A 17970-nucleotide genomic window follows, 5' to 3' on the forward strand; every position below is an offset into this window, starting at 1 on the left:
TGATTACTTATGATAGCAGGGAATGGGTTTCACTGACCCAGGATGCCTCCTCTAGTTCTACAGCATAGAATCATAGAATCATAGAATCGCATGTGCTCATACAAATTGCAGTTCTGTGCTCGGACTAGTGGATCACATATTTCTGTGATTAGTTGCTTCCGTTGCTGAGATCTTGTTCAGCACTGTCTAAAGTCTCTCCAGTTCTTGTTTCCATCAGTGACACAGTCAGGGAGACAGCTTTGGATTTGCTTCTTTTTTCTTTTTTCCCTTTCTGTCTTTCATGTATAAGGGAAATAACACAAAACTTCTGCATTTTCCAGTGAATTTTCAAGCTTTTCTTCATATATCTTTGGCAGAAAAAAAGATCAGGGTGAATGGAGGCAGCAAAGTACATGAAAGATAGGTGGTGAACTTTGTGAGCAGAAATTACGTATGAGTAGGTATGGACAACAACCAGTTTTACAGCTACTGTAGCACTACTTCAAATATGAGCAGTAATGTATACACACGTTACATTTAAATTTTGGTATGATATGTATTAACGGCTACTTTGATTTAACATTAAAGAAGTGTTTTATTTTTACAGAGATATGCAGTTCAAATACAGAGGTGTAAATATTTTCTGTAGATGCTTTTTGCATAAGTTCACTGATTTCACACAATTTTCTGGGTCTCCCAGATCACTGAGCTGATTCTATAGGCAACCTGATGCCTCACAGTGCCATGTTGGCTCAGATGACTGGGATAATCAAGGTGCATCTGCTCTTCTGGTGACTCAGATTTCTTTCTTGAAGAATGGAGTAGAAAGAACTTACCTTTTCAAGAACAGGCATTGCTGGTAATTTGCCTAGAAGGACGCACTTGCAAGCTATGAACAACTATGTAAATCTGTACATCAGACCTTGACAAATTAGCTTTATAGTCCTTGAACATGATGTTGCAAGAACTTGTTAATCAAAAGAAAGCCATGTGCAACTGAGTCAAATGCAATATGTAAAAAAAAAATCTCTTTACTAGGCAAAAAGTTTCTCTTTGCCATTCATTTGGTTTTGAAAAAAGAAGGAAATCTGTGGAATACATATGAGTTATTTGGGAAGAAGATTGCAGAAAGGAAGGAAATTCTGGGAAAAGTTAAACAAGCGCTAAAGTTTTTATTCATCCACTGTGAGTTTTGAGGGCTATTAGACAAAAGGTAAATCAGTCATAATGTTCACAATCAGTCATAATGTTCAGAATTTCATCTCTGTCTTCCCGCTGCTAAGCATGTGCTGTATCTGACTATGATATTGTCAGGCATGTTAGAAAAATAGCAAAGGAGTGTGAGAGCAGCAGTGCAGAATGAATTAAACTTGTGTGTTTCATCATGCCCTGTCAGTCATAGTGAATGTGGCCTGATACAGCATGGTATCTGGATGGTCTCAAGGGCTTAAAGTTCTTAAAAGGAAAGTTTCTCCTGAGCTAAGTTATTAAGACTTTCATCTGAATAAGGAATGAAGGATGTCGCCCTTTGGAAACAATGGTGTCCCAAGAGATTGCTGCGTCTTTGTTAATTCAAAATGATGGCAAGCAGTAGCGGCGTATTTATTCTGTAGCAGTAGCAATATTAATAGCCACAACATAACAGCTGAAAAACATTCCTTTTCTATCTAGACATGTCACCTTAGTACATTAGCAAACGATCAAGAACAGAAGATGACAGGCTTTCATGGAGAATCATGCTGTTAAAATAACATTCTTTCCTGTGCCATAACTTCTGGCACTGTAACCCGCTATCCTGTCATAAACTTCTGACATCATTGTAGTACAGCATTAATACTATGTCTTTAACTCCTTTGATACCATTTCTTTGGGTAAACCTTTATCAAATTTAGAAGGAAGGGAAAAAATGCTCAGGAAAATATATATATATATGTATACGTACATACACACACACATACTCTGTATTCCTTGAAGATAAATTTAAGCACACAGACTTCAGATTTTCTTTGGAACTCTCATAACGTTTTCAAAATGATATCATTAATGATGATAGTTCTTTTCATTTATAAGTGAAAGAAAAATTAGATCAACTATATTTAAAATTTCATCCTTCAGAATTTCCTGATAAAATCCATCTACATCAATGTATGAGCTTTAATAATATTAGAGTTTAGTGGGGAACAGAGAGAAGCACTCTTTAGCTGTTCTAGTAGAGATTTCTCTTTTTTTGGTAACTGCAACTCTTTTCACTATATGGATCCTATAGTTCTTCTCTATTTAATTGTCTGAAACTTTTAGGTTACAACTTACTATGAAATACAGTCTTTGTGATTTTTTTTTTTCTTTTTTTTAGCCATTTTACTCTTCTGATTCTTGATTTATAAAAAGTTGCATCTAACTATAGATACAACTGAATGCCAAATAATAAGAGAGAAAGAAAGGACGCAGAGTAAGCCACGGCTTCTTGGTTTGCAAAAGGGCCAAACAGTTTGTAGTGTCAATTTGCAAGTTATGAATAAATTTCTGAACTTCACTACAGCTGAAAGGGAACCAAAAAACAAGCTTTGGTTAGTGACTTGAATAACTATAAAAGGGTCTTAGCACATTTGTTGGAAAAAAGCAACACAGATATCTGTCACACAAACGTTGACCAAATCTGATTTTCTTAACCCAGAGTCACAATTCTAATAAAAACTCAGAGATCAGCCTCTTACATGTTAAATTAATACTTGAATTTAATTATTCCTGTTCAACTCCTTAAGAAGCTGATTTTTTTCTAGAGCACATTGTAAATAAAATCTGTAATTCATTTGATCTTTGCCCTGCATAAGTAACTTGCTTTCCAGCACAGCTCTTCAGATGTAAAAAATCTTATCTCACACCATATACTGGAGATCCCCAGCCACTCTGGGTCAGACCATTTTAAATTCACATACTTTTCTACCTTTCACATGGCTATTTAACTTAAAATCTACATTTTCTGTTCCTGTCACCCAATTCACTGGTAGAAATTCTATATAAAGTTTGGCCCAAAAGTATTCTTGACATGATTCCATGAAATTTTGCTTTCTTTTCACATCAAATTCTGCTTTCATGTAGGGGGTGCAGTTTGGTATGGGATTCAGTTTACAAGACGTGGGATAAGAGAACAGAAGTTATTATGAGATACAATAGCTTAGATTGCCAAGACTGACATATTCACCCCCAAATGTGTCTCATTTTCTTTCAGTGCACATACAGTGTGAAGATATGGAGGAAAACTGAAAGAATGAACTTTCACACTGTAAAACTATATTTAATATACAGCCAGCTATAACAAGAGCTCAACTGGTTTGAAATATTATTTTGACTTTTGTTTGCTTGGGAAAGCACAGAGTTGTTCAGATTCTTTTTGCTGAAACAGGGACAGATATATTTCTTACCAAGAAGCCAATTACAAGACACAGTACATGCACTTTGATTCATCCCTGGAAAATAATACCATGTCTTCAATTCTGCACTATCATGGAGGTGTATGCCACTATTTCTGGAGGTGATGATAGGCTTGTGAGCTTCCTAAGCTCCTGGGACTTCTGTCACTCCTTTCCACACCACTTCTATTTTTACCTTTTTAGGAACGTATTTGAATGTGAGAGCCTCATTACTTTGAAAAATACAAATTTCTACTGTTTTTTTGCTGTCTGCTATTGCAATCCCAGTTGCTATTTGTTTTCTGATGGGTTTTTTTATGTTTTTGTTTTTTTTGTTACGTTTGTCAGGTCTTATTTCACCATCTTTTCAGTTATTCCCTAAATTATAAAGGGTAGATGTCTGCTGCAGGGCTTCGGGATTTAAATGAAGACTCCCATTAATGGGTGATATGAGTGTGACTAATTGTTCTTTGATACCGTGTTAAGAAGGATAAGAATAAAGACATTTAAATGGCTTCTAATTTTAATGCAGAGTAAAAAATTTACTAAGATGTTTATACATTGTTCTCTATTTACCCATCTTCTTGTTTTAGTGAGTAGAAAAGATATCTTTTTACCATTTGCCATGATTAATTACTGCAGTGCTGGTTTATCAGACTGAAAGCCTTGAACAATGAAAGTCTCTATTGATAAAAGTAATACAGCACAGGCACTATGGAAGCATGAGTCATGCTTTGATCCTCCTTTCACACATACATACTGTCCCACTCTATCCCTCAGTTTAGCCAGAGGGACCTTTCAATGGATAACTTAATCTCTGTGCTTGCTTTTTTGGCCTCACAAGGGGCCGGTTATTGCAAATGGGAACTGCAATCTTTGCTGCGCACATCCATCCAGTGATAACTGCACTGGAATTTACTTATTTCATACAGAACTGCCATCAGCTGACAACAACCTTTAAGTCCAGGTGAGATTCATATGAAATAATACGCTAAGGTTTGAGAGAATTTATATTTTATTTTCAGGTTTTTCAACCAATTATTTCCTCATAATTATGTTAATCTGATACCATGTCTGCAATCTGTGTTTTTTTCAGGATAGTATTTCCAATCTAAACCTTTATACGCTGAAGCTAGGAGCAGGTCATGCAGAAACTCTTATACATTGTCTGACTTTGACATGGAAGCTAAGGTTAATTGCATTTGACCTCTATTGCTTTGGGTCAAATCTTCATTGTCCTGGCTCTAAATCCTAATTATTTTCTATTTATCCCTCAAAAAAAAATCTGTGAAAATGAAGACTCTGTTGAATTTCATAATTTTATAATAAAGTAGAGACTACACCTTTTCCAATCTATCAGAAGCTGCTGGTAATGTTCTCAGGACATCCTTAATTTTTGACAGTGGTCACGATAGTTGAGGTGGAGATGAAAGCCATGTACATCCTTTCTTCACCTATGTGGATCCTTTTTCCCCATTAGTCCAAGAGGAGGCAGGTGTGCCAAAGACCTCCTCACTGAGACTGGGGGCATACTTGAGCCCTTCCCATAAACTACCTCTTTCTGACATACGGCCTCATCCTGTTCTGCTGGCACTGTCAGTGAAGAGAGTGATTGAAGTAGCAGATCTTGCATGGCTCATATAACAGAATTGCTGAAGTGTCTCAGTGGCCAAGAGGAGGGAGTAGATCTCAGCAAGATTTATGGGCTAGAAAAAAGCTGTCAGTAGCTCATCATCCTTCCTAAGGGATTCACATGAACTAGAGCCCAGATACTCATCACTAGTCCCATCACCTGTTTCTATGGGAAAAAAAAAAAACATGGGGAAAAAGAAATCTCTGTCTTCATTGTCTATGGGGAAATACTCTGCATGGTAATCAGGATTAATTTCTAGATGCCTATGCAGCTTTTTTTGAGCAGCTCATAATTTATGATGCATACATTGCTTCTAGAGAAATGTTTGAAACTTGTCCTGCAATCCAGCTTTGCTCTGGCAAAACAAAGTAGAAGAATAAGTAGTGCTGTTTATTCCCAGTTGACAATCCGTCGCTAACCTGGCCATAAAAATGGGTTACCCTGGGGGTCAGATGGGTCAGAGCCAACCGTTTACCAGAGGCATCTGCTTAGAATTGCTCTCAGATGGCAAATGGCTATGCAGAAGCTGCGACCAGCCAGAAGGGTTTAGAGCAATCTGAAGTGCCTCTAAATTTTGCAAGTACCAGAGCTACCTTAAAGCAACAGAGCAGGCATTATTGTAGAGCAGAGATGATCTAAGCATAGATCATCTGAGAACCTGGGATTTGCAAACCCTTTGTGGCAGCATTGTATGCCTGGTATGTTAAGCAGAGATGTGAGGAGAATACTGATTCTTCACCAGTATCCTTAGTATTAATAGAAAAACATTGGTAGGAGCTTTGCAGTCATTCACATCATTTGCTTTTGTCTACTGTCGTATGCTACAGACCAGAAAATACGTTTTAAAGCCCAGTTTAAGATGAAAAAAAAAAATTCTGGCAGTAGAAATAACAAGTAAGAGCAACCTCTTACTTGTTAATTTATTCAAGGAGACTGCATGTGAGCCTTCGTATGAGCTTAGGAAGTGGAACTCCAAGCACACCTGGTAGGATAACCAATAATGTTCTCTCTCAAAAACCAACTGGGAGTGAGAAAATGTTTTCTTTTAAACTCAAACCTCACAGTTGATTTTACTCAATATTTTTTCAGCTATACCAAGTGTCCATTTGAGAGACTGTACTGTTGTTAGGAACACAGGTGAACAGTGCCAGGGAAAAGGGCAAGGTGCAGCCACTCACTCTCTCCTTTGTAAGTGTTGTCCAGAGGCCAGTTGAGAAAATGTCTCAAACCGTAGGAACACAGGTGAACAGTGCCAGGGAAAAGGGCAAGGTGCAGCCACTCACTCTCTCCTTTGTAAGTGTTGTCCAGAGGCCAGTTGAGAAAATGTCTCAAACCGTAAGTTATCCATTAAGGCAAGTGGGCAGATATCTCTCATAGGAGACCATCAAGTCTTGAAACAAATACCGTGCAATCAAAATTTATTTTATCTCTTTGAATCACTGGAGGTAATAACACACTGGGTAATCCAGGACTCTTCTCACAAATCTGTTGTTTATATCCAGAATTTGTCTATTTTGGTTAGAGGCCTCATTGATGTACAATCCATTTTCTCTGTTTTACATATTTTTGCATTGGCCCCAGTTATATGGGAAGTACACTTGCAGATATTTTAATCATAGGAAATGTTTCATGAGGTGCTTTTTCCTATATTTTTTTGAGTCTTTGACCACTTTTTTATTCCTGATTCCTGAACTCACTTCTGCAGTCATTCCCCAATAAATTATTGCTTACCAATGTTGAATAGTAATTTTAATAATTTCTTTGTTTAACATGTTATAAGTAATTATATTCAGTTATGTAGTGCTTACTTCTTGGGTATCCAGTACTCCTTCTTTAGTACCTAGCATAACCAAATGCAGGCATTTAATTAAGAAGAAGCTTTTGAAACAAGTGTTCTACTAAAAACAGTAAGACAAGACATTTTTTTGCACATTCAGCCCTCAGCAGTGGGCATGTCTGCTGGATGTTATTATAGTTACAGCTGAAATCAAGTTACACTGAGCGTAATGAACTGGCCTAGCTGCCCATCTGGGTTTTTATAGGTTTTCTAATGTTCATTGTTTTCTTAATTATCCATTTGCTGGTTTTCTATTGGACTTGAGTTTCATTACTTAATGCTTCTACTACAGTTGAGGTATGAAAAGTCATTTAGCAAAAAAGTATATTTACTGTAAGTGTTAAATGTTCTTATTATCTCCTATGGGCAGAGCTTGGACATCCTTAAATCCATTTATTTAGCATGAAAGACCTCTTGCAAGAAAAACAGATCTATTTTCTATGTTCTTTTCATTGATGCCACTCTGGAAAAATATTATCACACTAAAGGAAAAAAAAGTTCAGTTCACAAAACTAGGGGGAATTTAGTTGATGCTTCTGGAGACTCAATTACTTTGTTATTTAAGAGGGAGAAAAAAAGACCCCTTAGGAATCCTGTTTGAATGATTAGGAATCAAAGAAGTATTCTGTTTCCAGCAAAATATAGTCTTTTAAAAATATGGATACCATTTAATTCATGCAAGTCACAGGAGGGAGAGAACAGCAGTCAGAAGCCAGTCCACCCTTCTAGGGGTAGATTTAGCTTTGCCTTGGGAAGTGGGGAGATGAGGGAGAAAGAATGTAGGAAAAAATGCCCAGAAGAGAGAAAGACATGGTGGAAATACATGGATGTGTATGTGAACTTAGTTTACTTTTACAGAATAGAAGAAAAAGTATCCAGTGCGTGGCTCTGGTTGGATTCTTCCTTGGCATTTCACTGGTACAAATGATACCTTTTTTAAGATGGGGATAAGGGAGCAATAGGGAGAAGAAGATGAAGAAGAAAAAGCTCTTTAGAAAAATTAATTGACAACAATATAATATCACTGATTTTGTAGAAGAATGTGAAGATAAAAGTAAAAAGGCTCAATGCCTGGAATAAGTTTTGGCTGGTGATCATTAGGGAAGTTGTAACATGCAGCGGTGATTTTATCTTTACTTCAAATTAAATCAAACCATGGTTGATAGATTTTACACACTGCATGATGGTACATTGTGCCACCAGATGAAACTTTGGGATATATTTTCATTTTGAAAAGTGAATTAGACATTTAGACATCCTATGAAACTGATGGAGCCCATTATCTTGTTTGTTACTCAAGTTTTTAAAAAATCTCTTGGTGCAGCCATAATTGCATGCCTGAATCAACTGACTTTGTGTAAAACAAAGTTTCAGATACTTTCTTCAAAATATTGCTCTCATGCCTATTACACTTAATGTCATTCAGAACAGTCCCAAGAAACTTGGAGAAAATTGCCTTTTTGCTTTCTTTTCTAATGTACTGAAAACTACTTTCTTTCAGTTTTATGTCTTTTCCATTCCACAAAGTATTAACAGTGTTTTTCTAGTAAGCTGCAATTGTTAGCAATATAACTACTGCATAAGCTGCAGAGCTGTATACGTTGAATTATAAAGTGGGATGGAGAAATATGGTGATGTGATTGGCATTCCATGCAGTTAACAGAACACAGCACTGTAAGTGGTGATGTTGGATCCAGCTCCCCAGACTTGCTAACTTCAGTAACTCTGTCTATTCATGTGCATAAAAATTCTTTCAAAAATCACACCCAAGTTTAAATCATGGGAACTTGGAAATAGGAAACTTTAAAAAGTTCTTCTGAAAATAAAACAAAGAGCCAGCTGAAACTAGTGGGAAATTTTCCATTGACTTCAAAGGCAGTAGAATATAATCAGAGCCATGAAGCTTCATACATGGGAAAGAAATCTATAGCTACGAGTTTATACTAGTTTCTCAAAATTATGCTTTCATTATAGATCACTTTTACCAATTTTAATCATGACTTCTCTTGCATTAAAGCACATAGTCTTGCAGCCTAATTCAAAATAAACCTATCTCCCCCTCAAAAATATAAAATAAATGAGAAGTATTATAGAACTTGAATATTTAAAATTAAGCAATTAAATAGCTATTGTTCACAGTAATGTCTGTTTTATACTCTCCTAACAAAACCAACATTAATTTTGTTGGGAAAGCATACAGGACTAGATACTATTCTACCATATTAAGATACAATTTGGAAAAGAAGGTAATAATGGTTTTTTGCTTGGTATTATTTTTTAAGGAAGAACATTCACATTCTCAAATTTCATTACCAGATTGTGGCATCATTTTTGAAAAATACATGTTTCTCAAGAAATCTTAGATGTGTTTAGAACCAAACCTTTAAAGATTATAAGAATTATACAACTCCTTTTTTACTCATTTCTTAAAATGCCCCTGTAATCCCTCAGTCAAACTTTGGTTTGAAATGTCAAAATATTGTACAATGTGTTCTCTGCCAGAAAAGCACAAAAAAATTGGGTGGGTTCACAAGTAGAGAATTTGGCCCTAGAAGCAAATATTCCCGAAAACTGAAGATATGCGCTTGCATTCTTGTTTTCTTGGCCTTTGGACACATTTGCATGAATTTTAAGAAAACTTTAAAAGGTGAATTGTAAAGCACTGTGTTGAGTTCATCCAACATATCTTTCTATGAACAGAAAAACAATCATAGGAACTATGAGCACTGAACGTGAAAACAGAAGTTCTCCATATAGCTAATGTGACCAACTGCAAATAATGACACTTTCAATAATAAGCCATCTCGTAATTTGCAGAATATTTTATAGTATAATTCCAAATAATATATTTTAGAAAATCATAATATTTGAATCAAGAGCAGGAATAGACTAAGAAGTGATATTTTTAGTTAGCTATTGTAATATTTTTGTCTCAGGTTGAAGACTAAGATGGCTTATTCAGTCCTCAATAGAGGTGCAAGTGGTGAAAGACACAAAGACTATTTAATTTTGGCATAAATTGTCTATGATGTTATTTGAATCAAGAGATTGGGGTAATCTGCCTATGTGGAATATCCTGGCATTACCAAAATGAGGTATATTTTTTGTATCTGAAGTAAAATAACTTCCATGAGTTTTACCCTGTCTACATTAAAACTCGGATGCCATAAAGTCTAGTTTCTTTAATTGATGTGGGTCTCCATATTCCAGGTTTATATTTGCTTTCTACTGTGCATAGCTGACAGTGTGTTCAGCAATTACTTTTTTTTTTTTTTAGTTCTGTAGTGCTATTCAGAAACTACAAAGACAAATTTCCTCTGCAATTCAGAAAAGGCAGACTTGCAACTTATCAGCATTTAAAAGGACTTTTGTCATGCACTGTCAGAGAGAACAAGGTAAAACCAGCATGGTCACTTTAATAGTTGGTACTTAAAACAAAAATGGATTTGAATAGTTGCTGTGGCTTTCGGCAGTGTGTGTTTGTGCTGTTCTGTCGCACAGCACAGTAGTTTCCAAGCTGTCTTAACCATAGCATCAGGGGAAGCTGTGTACTTGTTTCCTTATAAACTTGTAAATCACACTGTCCATTTATATGCTTTCAGTAAGTAAAAGAATTTCTGCAAGTACTTTCATTAAATTAAGTTCCCCACTGTGACACCAGTCTTCTTTCCTATACTTGCACTGAATGACTTTGTCTGAGGTTGATAGTAAAGGCTGAAGGGGAAAAAAAAAACCACCAAACAAAGCTGGAGCAGTCAAACCTCAGGCCACTGAGGGCCACGGTCTTCCAAGCTGGATGCCTGAGCAGAAAGAACATGTGGTTTCATTGATCGAATGCATACTAGGAGACAGGAACTTGCAACTTTTAATTTTACTTGTGCTCCCATCTCACTTTGCAACATTTAAGCAACTTTATTGAACTCTGAGGAAGACCTAGCATTGCCTTTTTCGTAGTTGGGATACCAACCCCAGAGGTCAAGGGAGATTTAAGACACGCTGAGTTGTTCTCCTTCTGAGCTGGTCCAAGGGTGCAAGAAGTCCTACTGAATGAAGCTCAGAATAACCTCCCAAAGTAGTACATTTAGGTAAGATCCTAAAGCCTTCAGCCTTACTCCCTTACATCCCAGATAATGGGTCTCATCCTGCATTTCTTGGAAAAGTCTGAGCTGCTTTTGATATTTGCTGTGCCAGAGCAGTTCCCTCTGAGGAAACTGGAAGTTTTCTGTAGTTCCTGTAGTCTACCACAGCACTGTATGCAGTCCACAGCTGAACCCAAAACACACAGTGTCTCAGTTTCTTAATGTAAACTGAAAAATAAATATGCTTTTTTGAATTCCAGGAGGATGCTAATAATGTTTGTCATACTGTGATTTTTGAAAAGGATCATTAGCTAACCCTGGGAACAAAAGCAGCTGAAGTATAAGGTCTTACCTCCCAGGAGAAAATGGGAAGGACCAACCACAAGAGGATTCACAGCAAGAAGAACAAACGAGACATCAGCTCCTAGCTGATGTATTACCTTTCAGTGACAGTTTCCTGTGATAGCAGGGGTCTGGATTCCATGACCTAGGAGGTCAGTCCCAGGCACATGTACCCATAATATACAAACAAACCAGGGAATCAGCCTATCTCCTGCTGGCAGCATCTGGTCAGAAACACTGTTAGTGCTGCTGTTCAAGAGCAGAGCTCTCAAAACTCCAAACTGACGTGTAAATGACTAACATACTTAACTGTCTTGTATTACCAAAAAATACCTTCTCAAAGCCAGCACATGATCATGAGTCCTGGCCTTCTGACTCAGGATGAAAATCCAAAACCTGAAGAGTTTAAAAAAAAAAAAAAAATCAGAAAAGGAAAATTTCTTTTGTTTGTACCATGCCATTGGCTCAGTGAAGCTTGTGGTACTGCCACAACCCCTGTTTCTTTGCCAGTTGAACACAAGCTAGTGGAGGACACATTATCTTGTTTATTTTCATCATATTTGTAGGGAGATATCTGGGACAGCCTACCCACATAGCTTGATGGAGAATGCTATTTTGAGGTCCTTGGCTTCATTTTACTTTCTGTTATACTCAGGAGAGGTAGAGTTGTAATAAATATTCAAGAGGGAAGCCAGGTGGGATAACTGGATTATCTTAATGCTCACATTGAGTTTAAGAAACACTTCCACTGTTTTTATCCCTGATTATAGGCTATGACTTGCAACCATGCCAGTTCTGATTTTGTTGTGAATCTTAAGATACTTGGCATTTCTTTCATGGCTCCATCTCCTGGAACCTGTGGGTCCAGAAGAACTTGAGCTTTTCTTCTCTGAAATGCAAAAGTCCATGATTATAGGGATGTGAATAGTGCTTGCAATGTGAATGCTAACAGCTGTGCAGGCAATGACAGCTTTTCTTAGAAAAATTGTTTCAGCAGTTAATGGTAGTGTTAACACCATTTAGAACTTCTCTGGGTACATGGGTATTCTACTTGCAGTCATTAGGAGGATGGTGTCATTTTTCAATCCTGTCTTTATCTACTGCTTCCAACTGTAAGGTAGTTTTCACCCAAAGAGTTTGTCAGAGAAAAAACTGTCCACAAAGAAGAGAACCTGAAGAGCAGAGTTGTTTCTATCAGTGGAGTGACACTAGTCTCTCCAATCACCCCTTTTAAAGGCATGCCTGACTGCTCTTGGCTCTGTAATTAATCAGAGGTTTGGACTCAGAAAAGAGAAACACAACTGTCTTACATGCAACTGCCACTTCTTCAGACTATTTCAAACTCTACTAAGGAATAGCCTTAAAGTTGCCACCTAATTTTTCACTGTATTCATCACCCATGTTAATGACTGACCACAGGACAATACTGACCTAGTCTGGATTAGAAAGGGTGATCAGAAAGTGAGTAATGATGTATACAATGACAAGTATGACTATGCCCAACAGATCATGGGATATAATTATCCTTTAGCAATAAAGCAATGTTTCAACCTTCATGGCGTGTTAATGCTGTAGAATCATGTTCTTTTGTTTCTTTTTATCACTTTATTTATTCTGATATTTTATTTGTGAAAAGTATCAAATTTAGAAAGAACTAACACTTTTGCTAATCTCTGTTTACACTGAAGGATAACCAAAGTTATGGATTCTATAGGTTAGTGGAAGATGAGGCTCTTTCAAAAAACCATATCTCAAAGGAGGTGAAGTGAGCTAGTGAGCAAGTCTTTACAAAAGACTCTGACAACCTTCCCAGCAGTCAAAAAGTAAAAGATGTAATCTAGCAAGTTCACAGACTTTATATTGACTTTATATAGCAGCTGGCTTAATGACCTCTTTCACAAAATTTTAGGCAGGACACTGAGAAGAAAGATCCCATCTATATCATAGAAAGAATAAAAGTGGAATTGGGAAAAAAAAAAAAAAAAGGTGTTTATGCAAAGCTTAGGTAAATAAAAATTACAGATGCATTCAAACTGAAACCCTAGATTGAGAATAGTCTCAGCTTCAAGGCAGTGCAATTCTAAATACAGACATTGTGGCTTGGATATTTCTTTACAGGAAAGATTCAGAGGTCATAAAAGAGAAGAGTCCAAAACATGATCATATGTTCCAGTTCTCTCTGTGGTCACTATTTCACTCTATGAAGTTTCCAGTCTTCTAAAGCTAAAGCAGGACATTCTTATTTAGGGACCTAGAACTTCCTGTAGCCCTGAAAGCACGTTTTTGCATCATTATTTTACCATTTTATATTTGTATTCACCTTACAAACTCATGGCCTCAAAAGCAGATAAAAGCAGTGAGGCCCCCCTTTTTCCATTTTTTTTTTTTTTTTTTTTTTCTCCTAGGATGCTGAGTAAATAATAGTTGCTTGAGAGTTGCCTGAGATTGCATTATCTGGTCACTTTAGGTTAATATTATATTTATGGCCATTAGCAGCTACCCAGATTTTCAAAATGCAGAATTTGAGCTGTGTCAAATACTTTTAAGCTATCAATCAGATACACTACAGGATGGCACTGTATTTAATTTCTAGCTTAAATACTATACAAGTATAATGGACAGGTTCCACACATTTTATATATCTGCTGTGGTGCTCAGTCCCTAGTTCTGACTGTAAAACATGTTTCACTAAAACATAAGAAATTCCCGACTGAAACAGAGCAACAAGGGACCTAGCTCAGTGCTTTGTTCCCAGCAAAGATAGGAAATTGTTGGAGTTGCTATTTGTCATATTGTATTTGTATATTAGAGGGTGCATCCATTCCTAGTCTCTTTAAGGGTACCTGTTTAAAGACCATGAAATTGTGGAATCCTTTTTGAACCTGCTAAAACTGCACTACAGACAGGCAGAAAATTTCACTTCACTATCTGCTGTGTAAAGGAGTACTTTGTATTATCTGTTTTAAACAGTCACCTTACTAATTTTAATGAATCTCAGTGGCTCTTGGTAATAAAAATATGATTTTCATAGAGGAATTTTCCTAATTCAGTGCTTTGTTGTCAGGCAGTGGGAGACAGGAGCTTCCCAGGTGACAACTGGTGCCTGTGAATTTACAGTTAATTTGCTACAGGTACCTATGTAAATCACCTTCAATTTTCTTTGGTTATAGTGAAGCTCAAGGAGTTGTAGGAACTGAACTCAGAAAATGACCAGAAAAGCCACATGACTGTGTTTAAACAGTCAGTGCTCAGTCCTTAATCAGTGCTTCAAAAGTAGTTGGTTATTAGTAACAATAATGAACACTATTGCTTTGGCAAGCCTTCTTCCTTCATATAAGCCCTACACAGAAGATTTAAGTTAATTTTTTAGGGGAGGAAGGTTAGTGCTTAAAATATTTTAAGTGAATATGGAAACAGATTTTTTTTATTTTTATTTTTTTTCTGCTGAATACAAGATGGTTTTCTGCTTCGCTGGAACAGAGGAGGGCAATATCTCCCAAGAGCTTCAAAAGCCTTGAAGGTAATTGCTGCCAGGGTGGGTTAGTTTAAGCCTATGTTTGGATAGAGCATGTGGCACTATCTCTCAGGATATATGGTATTAGGAAATGCAGTTCATTTTGATTGAACTAGCAAAGAAAGAATTTCTAAAATAATATTATACAGTAAATAAACTTCACTGCTGTGGGCTGAGCTCATCCAAGCTCTTAGGAGTCAGTAAGTCTGTTATCCTCTGGAATAACTGGAACTGTTTCATTTTAGTCCTTTATTATTTCACACCACTTTTTGAATTAAGGTCAGCTATTTACTGTAATGGTTCAGAGATGTCTAGATAGATCTGGAGTGAAATGTCTGATAAATTCCTGCCAAATCCAGTCTGAAAGGGGGTAGAGGGGTGTGTGTGTGAAGGCTCAGGTGACTTCACCCCTTCATATTTATTCTAATCCTCAGTGCCACTTCTGTTGTCTAGACTGTACGTCCTGCATAACAGAACACAGATGCAATAGCCCAAAGAGAGAGGTGGAGTAAAGAGGGCTTTGTGCTAAAAGAAAATTTCCTTTGTGTAACCAAAGGAACATCTGCAGCTGCTCCAGTTCTCAGAATCCTTTTTCCAGGCTGCTTATAGGCTATGCTGTCATTCATCTCTCCATAAAGCAGAGGATTTTGAGTGTTTCCTCATCTGTTCCTTCTCCATTTTCATGTATTTATCCAATATGAAATTAAAAAGTAAGGTGCAAGCCTATGCCTGCTGTTACAGGTGTATGCAATAGGAATATTACCCTTGCCATCAAAGATCATTTGCTTTTTATCTCCCTTATTTTCTAGCCCTTACACAAAAGGTTTGTGTAGAGGTCAGAACAGGCTACCTGAGGTAAAACTGCTGAAAATACCATGGATTGGATGGTAAATTTAACACTGGCTTTGTACCCTACATCAGTGGATTGCAACAAATATACCTCTTATTAGCAAAAATATAAATAAAGACCTATGTCTTTAGTATCTAAAATTTTGGAGTAGACATAGGTCAAGATCCAAAATTTCCCCTGCTTACAAAGATACCTGCATTAGGCACCTACCTCAGTTTTTAGTCCAAACAAAAAACCCATCAGGAAACCCCCCAGATCACTTAGCAGATCTTCATAAGAGGTCCATTTAAAGTACTCAAAGGTCTACACAAAAAACATGTCCTCTTACTTGATTCATGCAGTGACCTGAATAGATAGAATGCTCTGCAAACAGAAGAAAACAGTAATTGCATTTTTGAGCAGGCATATTTTGCTGCATATAGAATATCTTAAAACTCTGTCTCACTTCTAAAAAAATATTTCTGGCCCTCTCTCAGGTTTTATTGTACACTGCCTCTCTGCCATCCTGAACTCATTTGAGATGTCTAGTTTTGTATAAGCACAAAATGCTGATAAGAATAGTTCTCTGATTCCTTGCAGTAGCAACTGTGCTGAAAAGTAGCACAAGGACACATATTGATAAGGAGCTTGCTGCCTGAAATGATTTGGCACATGTCAAATGGAATTTGCTTTTGGGCTGAAGGCCAGCTTGAGGCGTATGCACCTCTTAAGACCCACTTAAAAGCTATTAGGAGAGTTTAAGTGGTGGTCGAATCTCTTGTTGGCTGTCTGCACAGTGCTGAAGATCGCCCAGTGTGATGCATTAGTGGTAGAGGACTCTTATTTTTTCCTCTGCTGCTGGTAGGTGTTGTTTGCGGGCCTGCTGACAATTTTGATCTCACTGTTGCTACTACATACAGACCTCAAAGGCAAAGGGAGAAGTGGAAAACCAAAGATGAATTGCTTTGTGTGCTCTCTTCTCTGTCAGGATTCATTCTGCATGAAGGCTTTGAACTTTCTAAGTGAAATGAACTTAGGAGAGCTCTTTAATAAAAAGTTTTAGAGCGGTTATTAAGAAAATATGACAGAAACTGTAGGACAGAATACCAGGGTTTTATTCTGCTGAGAGCTGCTTCTTCATAAACGCACATAGATGGAAGGCCTTTTCCTGTCACTCTGTACGTTGTGGAGAAAATTAGGCTTACTGCCACCACAGTATCCTCTTTCTTCTGCTCATGGTCAGAAGACTTGTGATGCTGTGTACCCCGTGAAACTATTCACAGAATATTCTGTCCTGCAGCCATCAGCATGGGGCAGAAAAAAATTGGCTGGAACAACACATTTCCAGCTTCTGGAAATATGATTCCATTTGTCTCTGCTTTGTCTTCGAGCACCCCTTTGTTGGCAGCATCTCTGCTTCTTCAAGGAAAGAGTAGAGCAGGAGAAAGACTGGGAAGTGACTTCAATCATAGCTGCAAATGTAAACACCATTTCTTCTTCTGTTCTGTCTTTTCTTCCCCAGGGAACTGAGCTGCTGCCAGAAATTAAAGGCAGCTAGTAGTTCCTCAGTTGCTGAAACTGTTGCAGCCAACATTTAAACATGTAATCTCAGCTCCTTCATCCTGCAGGAACAGTGCTCTTGCTGGCTGACACTGTCATTATTTACTACTTATGATCCCTTAAGACTTCTCATGATCTTCTTGTGGTTTTAATTCCATGCTTAGAATCATTGGGTTAGAAATGTCTGTTTGCTATTTCTAGCTTGCTTTTATTTCAGCTTATACCTAAAACTGAAGCTGCCCTGTGTTAAATTCTGTGCAGTCCCATGCAGCCACCTTTTCTAAAAGAACTTTGAAGCTAAATGGGAAATCTAAATGACTGCTCGGGAAAGGTAGCATTGTACTCTTTCACGAAAAGAGAATCAAACCAGAGCAAAGTGCCAAAAACATTTGGTCTTTGTCAGGACTCATGAGTTGTGATTCGCATCCCCAGTGCAGCAAACAAATTCCTTAATCCCACCACCTGTCATACTTCCCTCAACGCTTTTATTCCTCAGATGTGTACATTCTTAAGGTATGTGCTTGGTCATTAATACCAAAAAGGAACAACAGGACCCTCTCACTGAAAATAGTTATTATCATATGGAGTTACTGGAATCCTGAGTGAAAATGAGCAAGAAATGAATTGAAAAAATCCAAACAAAAGTAACTGAACAAAAAAAAAAAAATCCATAAATGGTCCATATCCTTGGCACACTGTTCTCTCTATTGCCTCTGGTGTTTTTTTTCTTTCTGTGCTCTAATGGAAACTACTGGTTTTACTGGTGTCCAAATAAACAATACCACCA

General features: G+C 37.3%; 1 protein-coding gene across 2 annotated transcripts in view; it reads left to right on the top strand.

Annotated features, from left to right (window-relative positions):
- FLRT2 (fibronectin leucine rich transmembrane protein 2) overlaps positions 1-17970 on the top strand; it is a 54093-nt gene that overhangs the window by 22436 nt on the left and 13687 nt on the right. Inside the window, exon 2 of one of the 2 annotated variants that reach the window (XM_057413325.1) lies at positions 10137-10254. The exons of the other annotated variant lie outside the window; for it this stretch is intronic. The gene's annotated coding sequence lies outside the window, so the exon portion shown is untranslated. The remainder of the gene's footprint in view (positions 1-10136; positions 10255-17970) is intronic. 2 annotated transcript variants of the gene reach the window in all.

This window comes from Pezoporus wallicus, unplaced genomic scaffold (genome assembly GCF_028554395.1).
Source record: "Pezoporus wallicus isolate ANWC-B61680 ecotype Strahan unplaced genomic scaffold, APGP_CSIRO_Pwel_v1 contig_3017, whole genome shotgun sequence".
Lineage (NCBI taxonomy): Eukaryota > Metazoa > Chordata > Aves > Psittaciformes > Psittacidae > Pezoporus > Pezoporus wallicus.